Genomic DNA, 14,636 nt, shown 5'->3' on the forward strand with positions numbered 1-14,636 from the left:
AAGTCGACATGCAAAAATGACAATTTACATTAAATTTTCTGAGAAGGATTTTGGAAGAAAGTTAAAATTAAAATAATTTGAATAACTCTTTAAGAGCTTGTAGTTGCAAGGTTTTAAGAATCTCTTACAAACATTACAGAGAAAGCAGGAACACAACAAGAATGTTGAAGCTTGAACACGGTCAGCAAAACCCCTGGCATCAGACAAATCAGAAGATGAGTTGTCCTTGCTAAAAGGCAAATGAGATAGTTACAAAAACACAGCTACATCGACAAAAACCAGAAGACTTGCAAAGTAACTGCTCAGAGTAATTGAAGAAAAAAGTCGTAATTTTGCAGAGCTGGAGTAAAGCCCACTTACTCAGAGCAATGTGGTATCAAAAAAAGATACTGGTATCAGCCACCTGGTGTACTGACTTGCAAAGTATTAGCTGAATTAAAAGTAATTCTATTTTTGAATTTATATAATGCTTCTGGTCACCTAACAAGGTATTAATCTCTTTTTTCAGCTCTTTTGGATAAGGTCTCTACTAAAATGTCATCTGCCTCTTTGCTTTAAAATATATCCATCCTATGCTGCTTCTCAGCTAATATTTTCTATGCTCTCACATCGTTTTCCCAGAGTAGAGAAACCAAACCATTTTGACAGAATGCTGACAGACATGCAAAAAAACCTGCAGCACGAGAGAGATCTCACCCTTTCAGTACTAGTGGAGAAACTTAGAGTTCTTTAATGAAACTGGTATTTTAAAACTAGATTTGTGACCTTTATTGCTGCGCAGACCTTGTTCTTTACAAATAAACTACCCTTATTTACATTTGGGTGCTTAATTTTAATGGAGAACAGCTGGGTGTTCTGTGCTGTGGAGAAAGATGATGGGCTATGTGCTAGCACTTAATTAAAACTTCTAATGATACTCAATCGTCATTCCACAGATACTATGATGCTTGAATGCTAAGGAGTGGATTTTGCTATTTAAAACTCTGTGTCCTACTATGTTCCTGATTAAGCACAGGCTCTGTGCAGAGCCTACCAGTATGTGGGGTTTGAAGTCTGCATAGTGATTTTTATGTCCAGGCTGGAAAATTGAAAGATGCAAAAGAAACAAGAATCATAGAGCAACCACTAGATTGGAAGAGATGTCTGGAGGTCATTTTGTCCAGCCTCCCATTCAAAGCAGGACCAGCTTCAAAGTTAGATCCAACTTTGTCAAGATCATGCAGCAGAGAATTATACAGACAGAATTAGAGTTCCGACATTTCTTTGATGTAAAGCTGTTAAACAAGCAACCAGAATCTGTTTCACATACTCCATCTGTGAAGCAGAGATAATTCTTGCATAAATACCCCCAAAGTATTTTGATCTGTCTGGGTAAAATAAGAGCTTGAGACAGGAGCGGTTCCCTTCAGTACTAGGGTAAAATGATTTTTTTCTCCTTTTCTTGAAGATGTGGAGGAAGTATAAAAGAAATGTTGCATTTCCTGTCAGTATCAATGAGGATTACAAGTACTACTAATATCCTTTCCATTGAGTAAATAGGTCATATTCATATTTTCTTGCTATTTAGAGTTTGAATTGCCCATTTTGCTGTTCAGCCACTTAGGGGAGATGCTGTATTTGTGACCACAAAAGTTTTGAAAGCTTCTATTTTTGTGCAGTTCATGCAACTATTCACATCAGGGAGAATAGAAATACGATCCCATGACATTATTTATATGAACTGAAACAAAAAGGTCATATTCTAACTGTGCTGGCTTTAGTCTTCTCCCTGAACATTGATGAATAAATAAGGAGACTCAAATAGTGCCTGTTAGAGACAGTGGCTGAGCAGGCAGCTAAATCCAAACAAGAATCACCACGCTGAAAGCACGGTTGCATGTACTGACTAGGCAAAAGGTTACACTTCTCTGGCTTTTGTACTGGCAACACTGGGTTTAAGTCTCCTACATGCAGCAATTAATTCTCAAAACCCTCTCTGAAAGCCTTCTTCTTTTACTAGCCCTCAGTCCTGTTGCAAAGCTGACAAAATCCACAGGATGCAATTTGACTGAGATCGTGTCAGTCAATGACAAGAAGAGGGGATATTGTTATACCCTCTGCCTTCTAACTTGCATTTCAGCCTTCTAGTGTAGATTGGCAGAGCAAGGCCAGGGCAGGCATGTCAACTGGCACAGAATATGGGGGCTAGGTACGAAATACAGGGATTCTGCCAGATGGGAGGGATTCTGAACAGTGGAGTTAGGGCAAGGGATGACAGAAGGATTGATGAAGAAACATCTTTAATAACTGTTACCCACCTCTTTATTTTTCTCAGCAACACTTCTGCCATGATCTGGCTGTGAAAAATTTGAGTTCTGAAATATAGTTTAAATTTTATCATTTTTCAGTTTTTTTCTCCAGCCTCTGAGCTCTTTGTCTTCTGCCTTTTTATTTTGTTCTTTCTGGTATTTGCAATATTTCCCAATTTATTTTCTTCTGGCAATTTTAATTGCTATGCTGTTTTACTTCCCTGCCAAGTCATTAATGGCAAGACATGTAAAATATGTCACATTTGTTGGGAATAAGTCAGGTTTATGCTTCCTATAATTAGGAAAATATGTAAGTATAGCTATAATGCTTGCATTTACTGATACACCTCCTCACTTCTATAAACACAAGCTTTATAAATACTCTTTATTTGTTTTCATTGATTGACTTTCAAAAGGTGAAACAGTTCAGGCAAATCCCTAATGAGTGTGGCCATTAGTTGTTTTGTTTCCCTTGTTCGGATTGTGGTTTTCTGGTGACGTAACACAATATTATCATGCATACGTGAATTGGATCCCCAAAAGATTCTATTAAATAATTTTCAAAAATTCTGTTTCCTATTGTCCCCTGCCCTCTGCTGATTTTTTTTTTTTTAAGGTATGTTTTAAAATGATGATTTGGTACAATTTGTAAGCTATGATGTTTCTAGAACATGGCCACTTACCTGCTGCAGAAGAAATGATTTTATTCCATTATTTGGCCCATAATTGGAGCTGAATTTACTGACAATAATCACAAGAAATTTTTTTGTATTTGTTAAAGTGGTACCAAATTTGCCTTTCTTTTCTCCCATTGCTTCATACCTCTTATGGCATGCATGTCTTGAAAAAGGAATACCTCTCTCTGAAGTCCAGAAATCTTTAGGTACATATGGTCATATTTAAAAGTCCCCTCTTACCTCCAGTCAGCACAATGTATTGCATACCTCTACCACTTGATGACTTGTCAGTTCTGTTCTCTACTTGCCTCACAGAAGGCACATTTTTATAAAGCAGTGCAATATCTCAGTGATTTGATTTGCCTCATTAATTTCTGCAGCCTCCTCATTTATTAAAAGTCCTTCGTTGTCTCCAGTTTTATTCTTTTCATGATTTGTTATAACCCATCCAATTTTCTCTTAACTGATTTGACTGCTCTAATTCATTCTGCATTTTGGCTGCCCTTCTCTTTGCTGCAGTAAAACACTCAGTATATTTGTATTCTGCTACCTGCATTACCCAATTTCCTGTAGTCTTAGATTCATGATTAGTCCCTGGTTGCTTCCTCTTCCTTGTATTCTTTTCCAGATTTTTTTCTGTACAGCTGATAACATCCCTGCTTGAAAAGGAGTTTTCACAAAAGGTTCCATTTCATTTTTGTCAAACTTAAATTAGAAATTTCAGAAATGACAATTTTTAGACAGGTAAATGTGAGTCCAAATGTTTAGCACTCTGAGTAGGGGTTACTCTGGACAGTGTAAATGGGGGTTACTAATGACTCTGGTTTGTGTTAAAACTCCAATGAAATAGAAAGATAGTAGCAATTGACTCTCTAATTGGGATGTTGCTGGTCTATTAGACATGGGTCTGTATTCTTTTGTCCTTGAATTCTTTTCCAGTGTATTTCCCATTTCTAATGACAGCTTGATGCTTTTTATACCAGGTGTTAAATTAGGTGAGCTCTATGCTGCCTGATACTGAGTAGCTTTAATATTTTATGCTGCTGGAATGTGGAGGGTGTTACCAGAGCAGATGGACAGCTCCTCTCCCACAAGTGCTCCTCCCAGGTGAAAACAAAAGGTTAAGAATCTACTGCAATCCTTCCTTGTGTTTTATAACTTAGGAGAGCTGTTTACACTCCACCTGGCGTTTAATAGAAGCTCTTCAGACCAAGACGTCCTGCCTATGGGGAGAATTAATTTTCTTTTGGATGAACTGTCATTATTGTGCTAACCATTGGAGCTGGGAAAAACTTGTCCCTAGCTGATCCTAACAAAATTAACGGGAGTCGTGGGCTGACTTCTACTGAATTTACAGAGGAGATGTTTATCATCAGGTGCCCATTGCTCAGTTGAATTTGCCTCTGGTAGTTCATAGTAGATTTCATCCATAGGGCCATGATCAAGGAAGCAGGAATTATATATTTCTTCTTCTGTAGGCAAAGTGTAAGGACTGACTGGAAGATCTTGGTTTGTTTATGTTGTTCCATTTAGTTTTCAAACAGAGCAGATCAGACATTAACATTGTATCAGCCAGTGCTAAGGTAAGCCAAGTCAAGACTGGGTGATGAGAGGGGAAGTGTGATCAATATTATATATTAAAATTTTAAATTTGTCATCAGTGCTAGGCTTATGTAAGATGTGGTGCAGGGGCACTAAATTATTGCAAAACTGCAAAGTGAGGGACTATCCCAAGGATGTGAACTGACAGCTCAGGAAAGCCTCTCCTAGAGAACCATAAGGCTTGGGGGAATGGATAGCAGAATGAGCACCTCTGATGCAGTAGTTTGTGGAAATACAGGGAACACTGAGATCATTGTGAAGGTCTTCTACATAGCATTGATGTTTGCACTTGGATAGCGTTGTGAACCATTCTGCAAGATTTGTTTTGACATCTGTCTTCCTTTTTGCTTCCTGAGAAGATTGTGTTCAATGCAAAAAGGCCTTGGATTTAGAGTTTAGGAAACTGACGACAAATGGCAACTTGAAAGGGGTGATAAATTTTCTTTCTTCTTTTTCCCCAAGTAATGAATTTCTTGTGTTTTTAAAGAATGAAATAAATTTTATGCAAATTAGCAGAAGAGATAAAAAATGTTTCTCTTTTGATTCTAGCAAAGTAAATATGTTTATATCCAAGTTTTGTTTTGGTCCATTTCACAAAACTCCTAATTAAATAGGATACTGTCAGAACCAATTTACTCTTTTAAAGGAAGGTAGTTTAGCACCTCTGTCCTGTGAAAAGTCAGTTTACTTTTTCTTCATTGGATCTTGAATTTTGAAGGCATGGTTAGTTAGGAAGGTACCTGTCAAATGTTAAACCTGTAAGTTAGATATTAAAGTGTGATTAGTCTGGCTTGTGTAGTCCCCTGTTATGACTTATCTTCATTATAATCCATGAATCATAAAAAATATTGAATATTGAATATTTGGGCTATACAAAAAGCCAATTAATTTGAAAAAAGATGAAAGCAATGTCACAGCACAATTAATTCTAGTTCCTATACCATTTATAGGAACAGACTTTATATGGTTTTTAATAACTAAGATACAATTTTCTATAATAGTTTATACAATTATTCATTAAAATCCCTACAGGAAATTCCTTCAAATTATAATATTATATAAATAGACTGGGCTAGTACAACTGCTATTTGAATCTATGAGAACAATGCTGTAATTTAAAGTATGTTCATGCAGTTTTTATACTCTCAGTCAAATTAGTTTAATTTAATCCAGTTCCTAACTTATATATTATGTAAATCAATGTTCTTCTGTGGGTATTTTGCTCTGTGAATGGAAGACATTACCTTAGATATGCTTCTAAAATTGACTTTAACTGCCAATTTAACCAAAATATAACCCAATTCAAGTAATCCAATTTATCTGTGGTCAAGATTTCAATGAACAATGAAAAGGTTGATGGTTTTGTTTGTCATGCACCTGCTGTGTACAGGATAAAATTCTGTTCAGCTGGCCCTCTTGGTATAGAAGGACTTCTTCATTTAAGATCTGAAAGAATGAAACAAACAAGCAAAATTAAAAGCTCCTAATGAGAAATTGTTGCTAATGTAGATTCTAGGCATTCCTTGGGGGATTAAAGCAGAGGTTACTTCGACATCTTGGAAAAGTTGATATAAGAGTGATACAGATAAGAGTGAGAGATCTCTTGTTTAGGTAGTGCTGAACTTGTGTAATATTAAACTATTGCCGAGAAATGCCTCTGTATCAGAGAAGGTGGCAAATGCATTACTAGTTTTAAAAGGACTTTGGACAAGATGTGGAAAACTCCTGACTGGTGAGTCTGATGTCTCTACAGGGAGAAGGAAGCCATAGATAAATAAAATGTGTTTGGGAAGAGCTAGTGTTGCTTCTGCAGAAAACAGTCATGTCTCATGATTCTGCTGTAGTTCCCTGAAGGAATCACGGTTGTATGTTTGACAAAGGTGATCTAATTGAGATTGACTTTAGAAGGTCTTCAAAATCCCTCCAAAATACTTAGAGAAGCCAAACTGCCACAGGATAAAAGGAAAGGTCTTCACATATATTAGTAACAGTTGAAAAGACAGGAAAAAGAAGGTAGGAACAAATGTTCAGTTTTCTCAGTGTAGAATTTTCACCTGGCAAATTCCACTGAGATCTGCATGAGGACACATGTTATTCAGTGCCATCAGTCTAGGAAAGAGCGTAGAGAGGGAGGTGGCAACATTTGCTGATGGCAATAAGTTGTGCAGAGAAAAAAGAGAAAACTTTCTGCAAAGAAGAAAGGTCTTGCAACATGGAGTGATAAAATGGCAGATTAAATTCACTGTAGAGAAAGGTAGAGCAACACAGATGAAAAAAAAGATTCTTAGCTCTATACATGTGATGATGAGTTCTGAACTAGCTAGTACCAGGCAGGAAAGAGATAGTGCAGTTATGAGTATTTTAATGACAATGTAAGTGCAGTGCTCTGTGATAGTCACAAAAAAAAAAAAAAAAAAAGAAAGATAGCTCTTAGGACTGACAAATATAGAGAACAAACCAAATATCATATGTTTTCTGATCCCAGAAGTTGATAGCAGAAAGAGGAACAAGGAAGATTGAAGTTACAGAATTATTTCTGTACGAGAAGTGACTACAGAACTAATGACTCTACAGTCTCTAGAACTCTGCTAATGTGTAATATAATAGGATGTATTAAATGATGAGCAACAGTGAGAGAAGAGCTAGGCTCCAAGTGATCACTGCCTTTTCTGGACTGTGGAAGGAAAGTGCCAAAATGAATTCTCAGGCGGTTCAAAACAAAGAAACAGAACTGGGTGTGTCTGCGTAGTGTGCATCTGAACTGTGGAGTTTGCTGCCGAAGGATATTATGCCCGACAAAAGTTTTGTGCAGGTTCAAAACCATGAAAGATTTCATCTAAGTTTGTTAAACACAATTATTAGACCTCCAGCAGATGAAGTTAGCTCCCCAAGTCACAGACTGTTGGAAGCTGGAGGAGTACTGGGATGCATCACTGCGTGTTTGTTCTGCTCTTATGCGCTTCTCCTGAAGCCTCTATTAGGCTGCCATTTCTGGAGAGACTAAATGGACTATTTTTATGTCCTCATGTATCGAAGATTGCAGAGTAATTTCTGTAAGCTGTTAATTTGTGTTTGTACAGTATATAACTAGCTAGAACCTAAGCAAGCCCTTCTGTGTAAACTAGCATTTGGTGACATTAAGAGAGAGAAACACACAGATGCTATATTGTGGGACATGGACAAACACGAACACGACACAGGAGACATGTCAGAATGGTGGGACTGGGACTTACACTTGAATTCATCACTGTTCAATGAGGCCTAACATTCTCAGTTGAAGTATCTCACTTTTTCATCAAGGGAATTGCTTGAGCTAAAATTAAGTTCAAAGGTGTTAATGCCAGAAAGAAAGGGAGATTTTTGTCTCCTGCCCTCTGGTAAAGCTATGTAATTGTGTAGCCAGTACATTTTTCTATTTTAGGTGACAGCATCTTTAAGCATTATGGTTTCTGAAGGGGACATGTGGGGACCTGCTGGTAATCAGAGCTGGGGAGCAGAAAATTAGTAAGAAACCTGCTCCTGTAACATGGTCATAGAACAGCAGAGCAGAAACTACACCTATTCCCTGCTAACACCTAGATTGTCTAGAGGATGTGCAGGCTTTGTTGTTTCTGTGTGATACAAACCTGCAAACATGTTCTTTCAGATGTGGAAACAATTTCTTCTACAGAGAGGATGATAACCCTTTGACCTTTTTGGAGGAGATTGTTTTGCTGTGGAATTGATATGGTATTAATCACAGTATCGACTGTATTGCACTATAGTGCTCTTAATGTCCTGGATTTGAAAATTTTCTTGGCTAGAACGGTTTTTTTAAACTCTATAGGACAAAGGTGGCTGAAGCTGCCCTAGGTGATAATGGAAGCAGCTGCTTTGACTGAAGGGTTTTTTCTGTCAGTTTTCCTGTTCTGCGTGGGTAGTGTGATAGACAACTCGCCTTTTTAAAAGTGCCTTTTTCTTCCCCCACTTTGTTTACCCTGGGAATCATAAAGGTGATTTTGAGAGGACTTGGATAGCTACTTCTTTCTTCCCTTGCATGGATGTTTGTTTCCCCTGGGAAATGCGCACTCCTACCCTTAGGTGTCACTGTTTATCGTTGTTAGACTTGCAAAGGCTCCACAGGCATTCAGTTTGGCTGAATGGTGGTTTTGCTCCATCCCTCAGGAGTCTTGGCAAGTGTAATGTGTGTAGCCTGCTCTGCCAGTCTGTGCTGCCTCACATACTTGTCTCCCTCCTACATCAGAGAATACCAGTGACAGCCTGTGTAAGGCTGTTACCAGAGATCTATATTAGTGCAGTGTTATAAAAGATACCTTGCCAGTAATTTCTCAGTGTGGGGATATGTCTTAAAACGGGCTTGATGGTTGTATGTACTTATTTTCTTTAAAAAAGAGTGATATTGCTAGTAAGCATGAAATTTCTCAGAAATCTAAGTTGTGAGCCCGTTAATTTTTTTTAAACTCTTTTCAATTTTGCTTCAAAAAGATGTAGGTTCTGGCAAATTTTTCCCTTTCTAGGTCAACTTTCTTTCATATCGTCATTTTATTAAAAAGAATTAAATCAATGTTTATATATATATAAGTGATGGGAAAAAAATAATTGCTGTCAACACTTGCCATTTACCCAAGAATTAATTCTTATCTCAGACCATCTATCTGATGGCTTGTGTCATTATACTGACCCGTAAGCAAGCACTTTAATTTCTTCCTGCTTCATGCAACTGTAGCATACAACTTCAAAGCTTGTAAAATTGCCAAGGAGAGCTATTTCACCTGCCATCCATCTTTTCCTACAATGAATATCTAACACTGTCACACTCAGGACCTTCAGCTATTTACAGTTATATTCACTAGATCTCACTCATTACCACTGAAGTTGGGACTCCTCTACAAAGTCCTTGCTCTGTTTGCAACAAAGGAGGCAAGCTGTGTCTACCACCACCTCCTCAGGAGATTGCTTGCTTTGGTAGGCAGGGGTTTTAAACAATTTTTATGCTTGCAGAAACCCCAATTGTTCTTACAGGATGCATAAAAGCCTAAGAATTGCAAAAGTTGAACTACCATGCATAAAAAGTTTACAATATTGAATATTTGCAATATCATATAAAAATACAGCTGGAAGAAAGCTAATGAGTTGGGAAAGTCTAGGTGATCAGTTTTTATTTTTCTTTATTTGTTTTATGTCACGAATGCTTTAAAGAAAATTTCTCTAAGGGTGGAGTCTCTTCTTTTTAATCCAAGAATGACCTAGCATTACGGGGGGAGAAAAGTAGAGCAGACTGACTAGCGGATTACCCAGGGAGAACTCTGGTATTTTTAACCATGCAAATAGCTAGTCATCTGTTTTGACATAAAGAGGATTACTTTTGCTTGATAGCTCTGTGTTGTGTTTTTGCTGTGCCCGGAGTATGAACCCTGCAGCCTCCAAATAAGGGGAAAATGGCCGTAGATCACATCATAGCTTTAGCTCCAGGAAGAAAACGCTGTGGTCATTTACAATGTTTAATCTAGGTTTGGACAGTTGAGTGCATGCTAGCTCATTGATGGCTACACAAGCAAGAAATGCAGCAGGGATTGCTACACACCCCACATGGGAAATTCCATGCTCAGTAAATGGAAATTAAAAAACAAACCTCACTTTTCTGTCCACAGGCAGAATTACTTTTTATTTCACCAATAAGGAAATCAAGGAGCCATGTGTATCTCCTGCAGGGTTCAAATCACAGCCAGTTTCTCCATGAGCTGGCAACCATATACGTCCACAAGGAAAAGTGCAGAAGCAGAATGGGAAGCACCGCTTCTAAATTACAAAGGGAATTTTTCCCCCGTTGCTAAGCTATATGTCTCTTGTTATAACTCTCCTAACAATGCTGGTTTAGGAGACTTGTTGATTTGGCAAATTAATAATTTTAAGTTACAATATGGAAAAGGGCGAATTTTGCTCCTGTTGAAAAATCTGAAAGGCTGGCAAATATAAGCGGAAAACTATCTGCAAAGAGAGTGTCCCTGGTGATTTTCACATTACTGGCCAACCTGCTCTTGGTATCAGTAAGTTTAAATGTTATTTTATGAGGATATAGTCAGCAGGAAGAATTATTTGTTATTTCAGCTGAAAGGAAGTCAAAGCCCAATGACTTTTCTGGTATGTATATCTTAAAATTGAACACTAGAATAGTGTTCATTGCAGGTTTTAGTGTCAAACTTATCTGATACCTTTCAAGTAGGATACTAATATATTCTTGTTTTAGCAGAGCAGAGGCCATTGGGTAAAACCTTTAATTGCAAATGGCGTTCAGGTCTATTAAAAGCAACATCGGTCATCTTGCATGAAATTTGAGTGGAACTAATAATGTAATTGCTTTCCTTTTTTTGTTTTGTTTTGTTTTTACACTCAAGGACCACAGATACTTTCTCCTTTTCCTGTCTTGGTCATTAATTTTATCCTACATCTGAATACCTGTGACTTTGAAAGTGCATGTTTTTCCAAGTACATATTACCAAGATACATGGGTAGGAAGTGTGTTTTGAAACAGTTTCTAGCTGGTTTGTTGAGTACACTCAATTAGAAAAGATGTCTGGCCAATTTTTCTCTTCTGTGTTGTTTGGCTTCTGTTGAATCTTGAATTTTAAGGTATTCTGAGAAAAGCATGAACAGAAGAACATTATATGTATTGGCTACAGAAATACAATGCTATAAAGAAGCAGTCTGAAGATAAGTGATGTCTCTTTTAACATTTCCCAGAATTAACTAACTATAGATATTATCATCTGCCACTAATTTTAAAATATGCTTAGAGAAACCTTTCTTAAGAGAACTTGGAACAATGCACTGTCAAAGGTGAATAACAAGAGCAATTCCCTGCCCTGTACACTCCCTGCCTACTTATGCAGTGTGCTGTTTGGTTTGGTTATTTTTTTCAATTCTGTTTCTATGAAGTCATTATTTTTACTTTAGAGAGGCCTAGTTTATGATTATTTTTTTAAAGCTTGAGTTTGGCATTACTACAATGGCAGGAAGGGAAGGAATCATGGTGTGTGTGGGAATGGAGCAGCAGTTATGCCCTCACCCTTCCTTACCTGTTTGGAAATTTCTGTTTCAATGACTCTGACAAAACCATGGTCATTTGTGTGATAGAAGCACTAAGAACAGACTGGTCAAGTGATACCTTCTGGTATCAGATATGCACAGCAAAAGAGATTCTAGTCTTGTGATAATGAGTTTCTTGACTTGTCCAAGGATGTGGCTTTAATATCTTAAGAAACCATTTTATTTCAACAGCAAAGTCTGTGTCTTCCTTGTCAGGATAATCCAATGATGCAACTTTGACACACATTTTTCTCATGTCCTTAAGTTCAGTTACGAGTTTTGTATCAGTATTTGTAGTCAGCTATGTGTGGTTTTTTCATATTTTGAATTCAGTTGTTCACAATTAATTGCCTGTTTTAATTAAAATAAGATTGTGAGCTGTCTGCCTTGGTAACATCTTTGCCAAAAAACGTTCTCCAGAGGTAGAATTCTACAGGGTTTCAACTATGCTTTCTTGGTTCTTGATGTGGGGCCTGCTCAGTCTCACCTGACACTGCACGCTGCCCCTTGGATCCAATCATTCTGTGTTCCCATGAGGCTGTTTCTGATGGTTAACTGGACAGTCTGGTGAGACAGTAAGGAGACGGAGTGCTGTTGTGTTGGCAGAAGTCAGAAACTTCACTTAGGAGTCAGATTTTTGAAGATAGACTCTGGTTTCAGTTGCTCCAGCTTCTCCTGTGCCAGATACTCTGCAAAGGAGAGTTACACCCCACTGTGGGGGGCCTGCTGGTCCACAGAAGTTGAAATAGCTTGAGAGAAACCAAGAGCAACTGCAGGACTAGTTCTCCTTGGGGGCTAGAGTTTGAATAGCTGAGTGGCAGATCAGCAGGTCTCCAAATGAGGCCATCCTTTACTGAACTTGGCTGAATAGGGTGGATAAGAGCAGTTTGTCATTCCAGCTTCTGACAGTTACCATTTGGAATAGCTACTGAACAGAGTGAGGTGAATTAAGTCACTCGAGTACATCTGACCTCTTGCACAACAAAATGAGGATGGCTTTCTCAAAGGTTTCTTATGAACCTAATGAGTACCGTGACTGGTATGAAAACAGAGGAGGTTAGAAAATGCTAGGTACAATTCTAAATAATTCTCTGCAGTGTACAAACTTTTGGCAATTCCTATTCTCTACTTGTTCTCTCAACTTTTAGATCTTAGGATAAGGTTTGAATTTCCTGAATTCTTGCTCACAATCTGTTTCTACTATCTAGAGAAAAAGAAAAAAAGACTTGGAAAATTATCTCATTTCAGGGCTCTCAAGCCCCGCATAGTGTGCATTTTTGTTTATAGAGACAGAAAGGTCAGATGAAGCAGACTTCCATTTGCTGTGCTCAGCAGCTGGTTTGATAATATTATTCATTCTCTTCTGTTTCCTCAGAGCATATCTCCTTCCAAACCAGATCTTCTCATAGAGGTAATGCCATAATCTTATCAACACTTTAAGAACTTTAATATTCTCTCTGTGATTGTCTCTCCTAACAGTTTTCAAATAAAAGATCATTTGTTCAGTGACCGTACTGCCTTTCTTGTCTCAGAAAAGTGAGAGAAGAGAATTTGAAGTCCTTTACAGCCAAGTGTAGCAATGCAATTCATTCTCTTCTGTCTCTTCTTGTAGTGTCTCAGGAAGAAACCTCAAATTTCTTCCTTTTTTCTTCACTGCCAAGGAATAGAGGAACACAACAGTCTTGTTGCCCACAAATCACAGCAGGAAGTTATAAGCTCTAGCAGTGGTATAATTTTTAGAAACCTCTTTGAATGGCAACAGAGAAATAAAAAGGGAAGAAAAAAAGAAACCACAAAGTGGTTCAACAATTTCACAAGCAGTGGACAATTGCAGTACACTTTATTCCTTCTCCTACAACACCCTGTGTAAAATGTCATTTATCTTCTAGAAATTATGCCCTTTATTGTTGATTCAATTTTTCTTTACAAGTCCGTTCAGATGTGGGACCATGGCTAAGCAAGCTGTTTCTTTCAGTAGCTTTAGCCCTTGTAAGCTGGCCCACCAGGTAACTTTTGCAACACCTTCATGCTAAGTCCCTTAATCCTTTTCCATTCCTCTCACCCACATGCATCTGGGAATTAGAATGCAATTCCAGTGTGGCTAATGTAGATGTCTACATTAGCCACATTAGCAATAAGGAGTAACTTCCTCAACAATGGGGGAAGTCCTAGTGACGTAATTTACTCTGCCTGTAATCCATCTTTCAAAGATTCTGTTACCAGAGATCTTCCAGGATGATATACCTGGGTCTATCCTTCATAAAAGGAAGGAGCTGGACTCTGATTGCTTCCAACACCTTCTCATTTTATGTGAGGGGTAATAAATGCTTTACTCTAAACACTGAATGACTAATGACTATTTCTAAACACCGGGACCTGATAACATTGATTGTCCTACTTGAAGACTTGGCCACAGCATATTACAGCCCTCTCCCACCCTTCACGTCTCTTTTTCTTCCCATAGGAAGTAACAAATGGGGAAAAGTGGCAGGGGGAATCAGAAAGTTTGTAAAAGCCTGTCTTGACATGGGTCGGGAGTCAGACAGAGACTGCAGCAAGACCAAATGGCTGGGAAGGGCTCCCAAATTCTGCAGTTAAGATATAGAAAACATTTGATATGAGAAAGATGTTAAATAGGTTGCTACTAGAAGCATGTACAAGGAATGTGACAGTCTGGGCCCCTTTTTAACAGTTGCAAAAACCTAGGGTATTTCAGTAGAAATAGTAGAAGTCACTAGTTTAGCTTGTCCATGACTTACCATTTAAAATTTCCCAGGTTGTTTAGGGGATGCCTTCTTCAGATCCTCTCAGTGCAGGAATATAGTTATGAATCCCTTATGGGAATCAGGATTTGACAGAAAATGAGAGGGTGATTTAAGAAGAGAAGGTCTAATGATGAGAAGTAGCAGCAGTGAAAAAGCTCTGAAGTAGGCAGTGAAAAGAAGCAAAGTTGTTAAAAGAAAGAGAAACTTTTCTTTGTCAT

The sequence above is a fragment of the Coloeus monedula genome (genome assembly GCF_965178545.1).
Source record: "Coloeus monedula genome assembly, chromosome: 5".
Classification (NCBI taxonomy): Eukaryota; Metazoa; Chordata; class Aves; order Passeriformes; family Corvidae; genus Coloeus; species Coloeus monedula.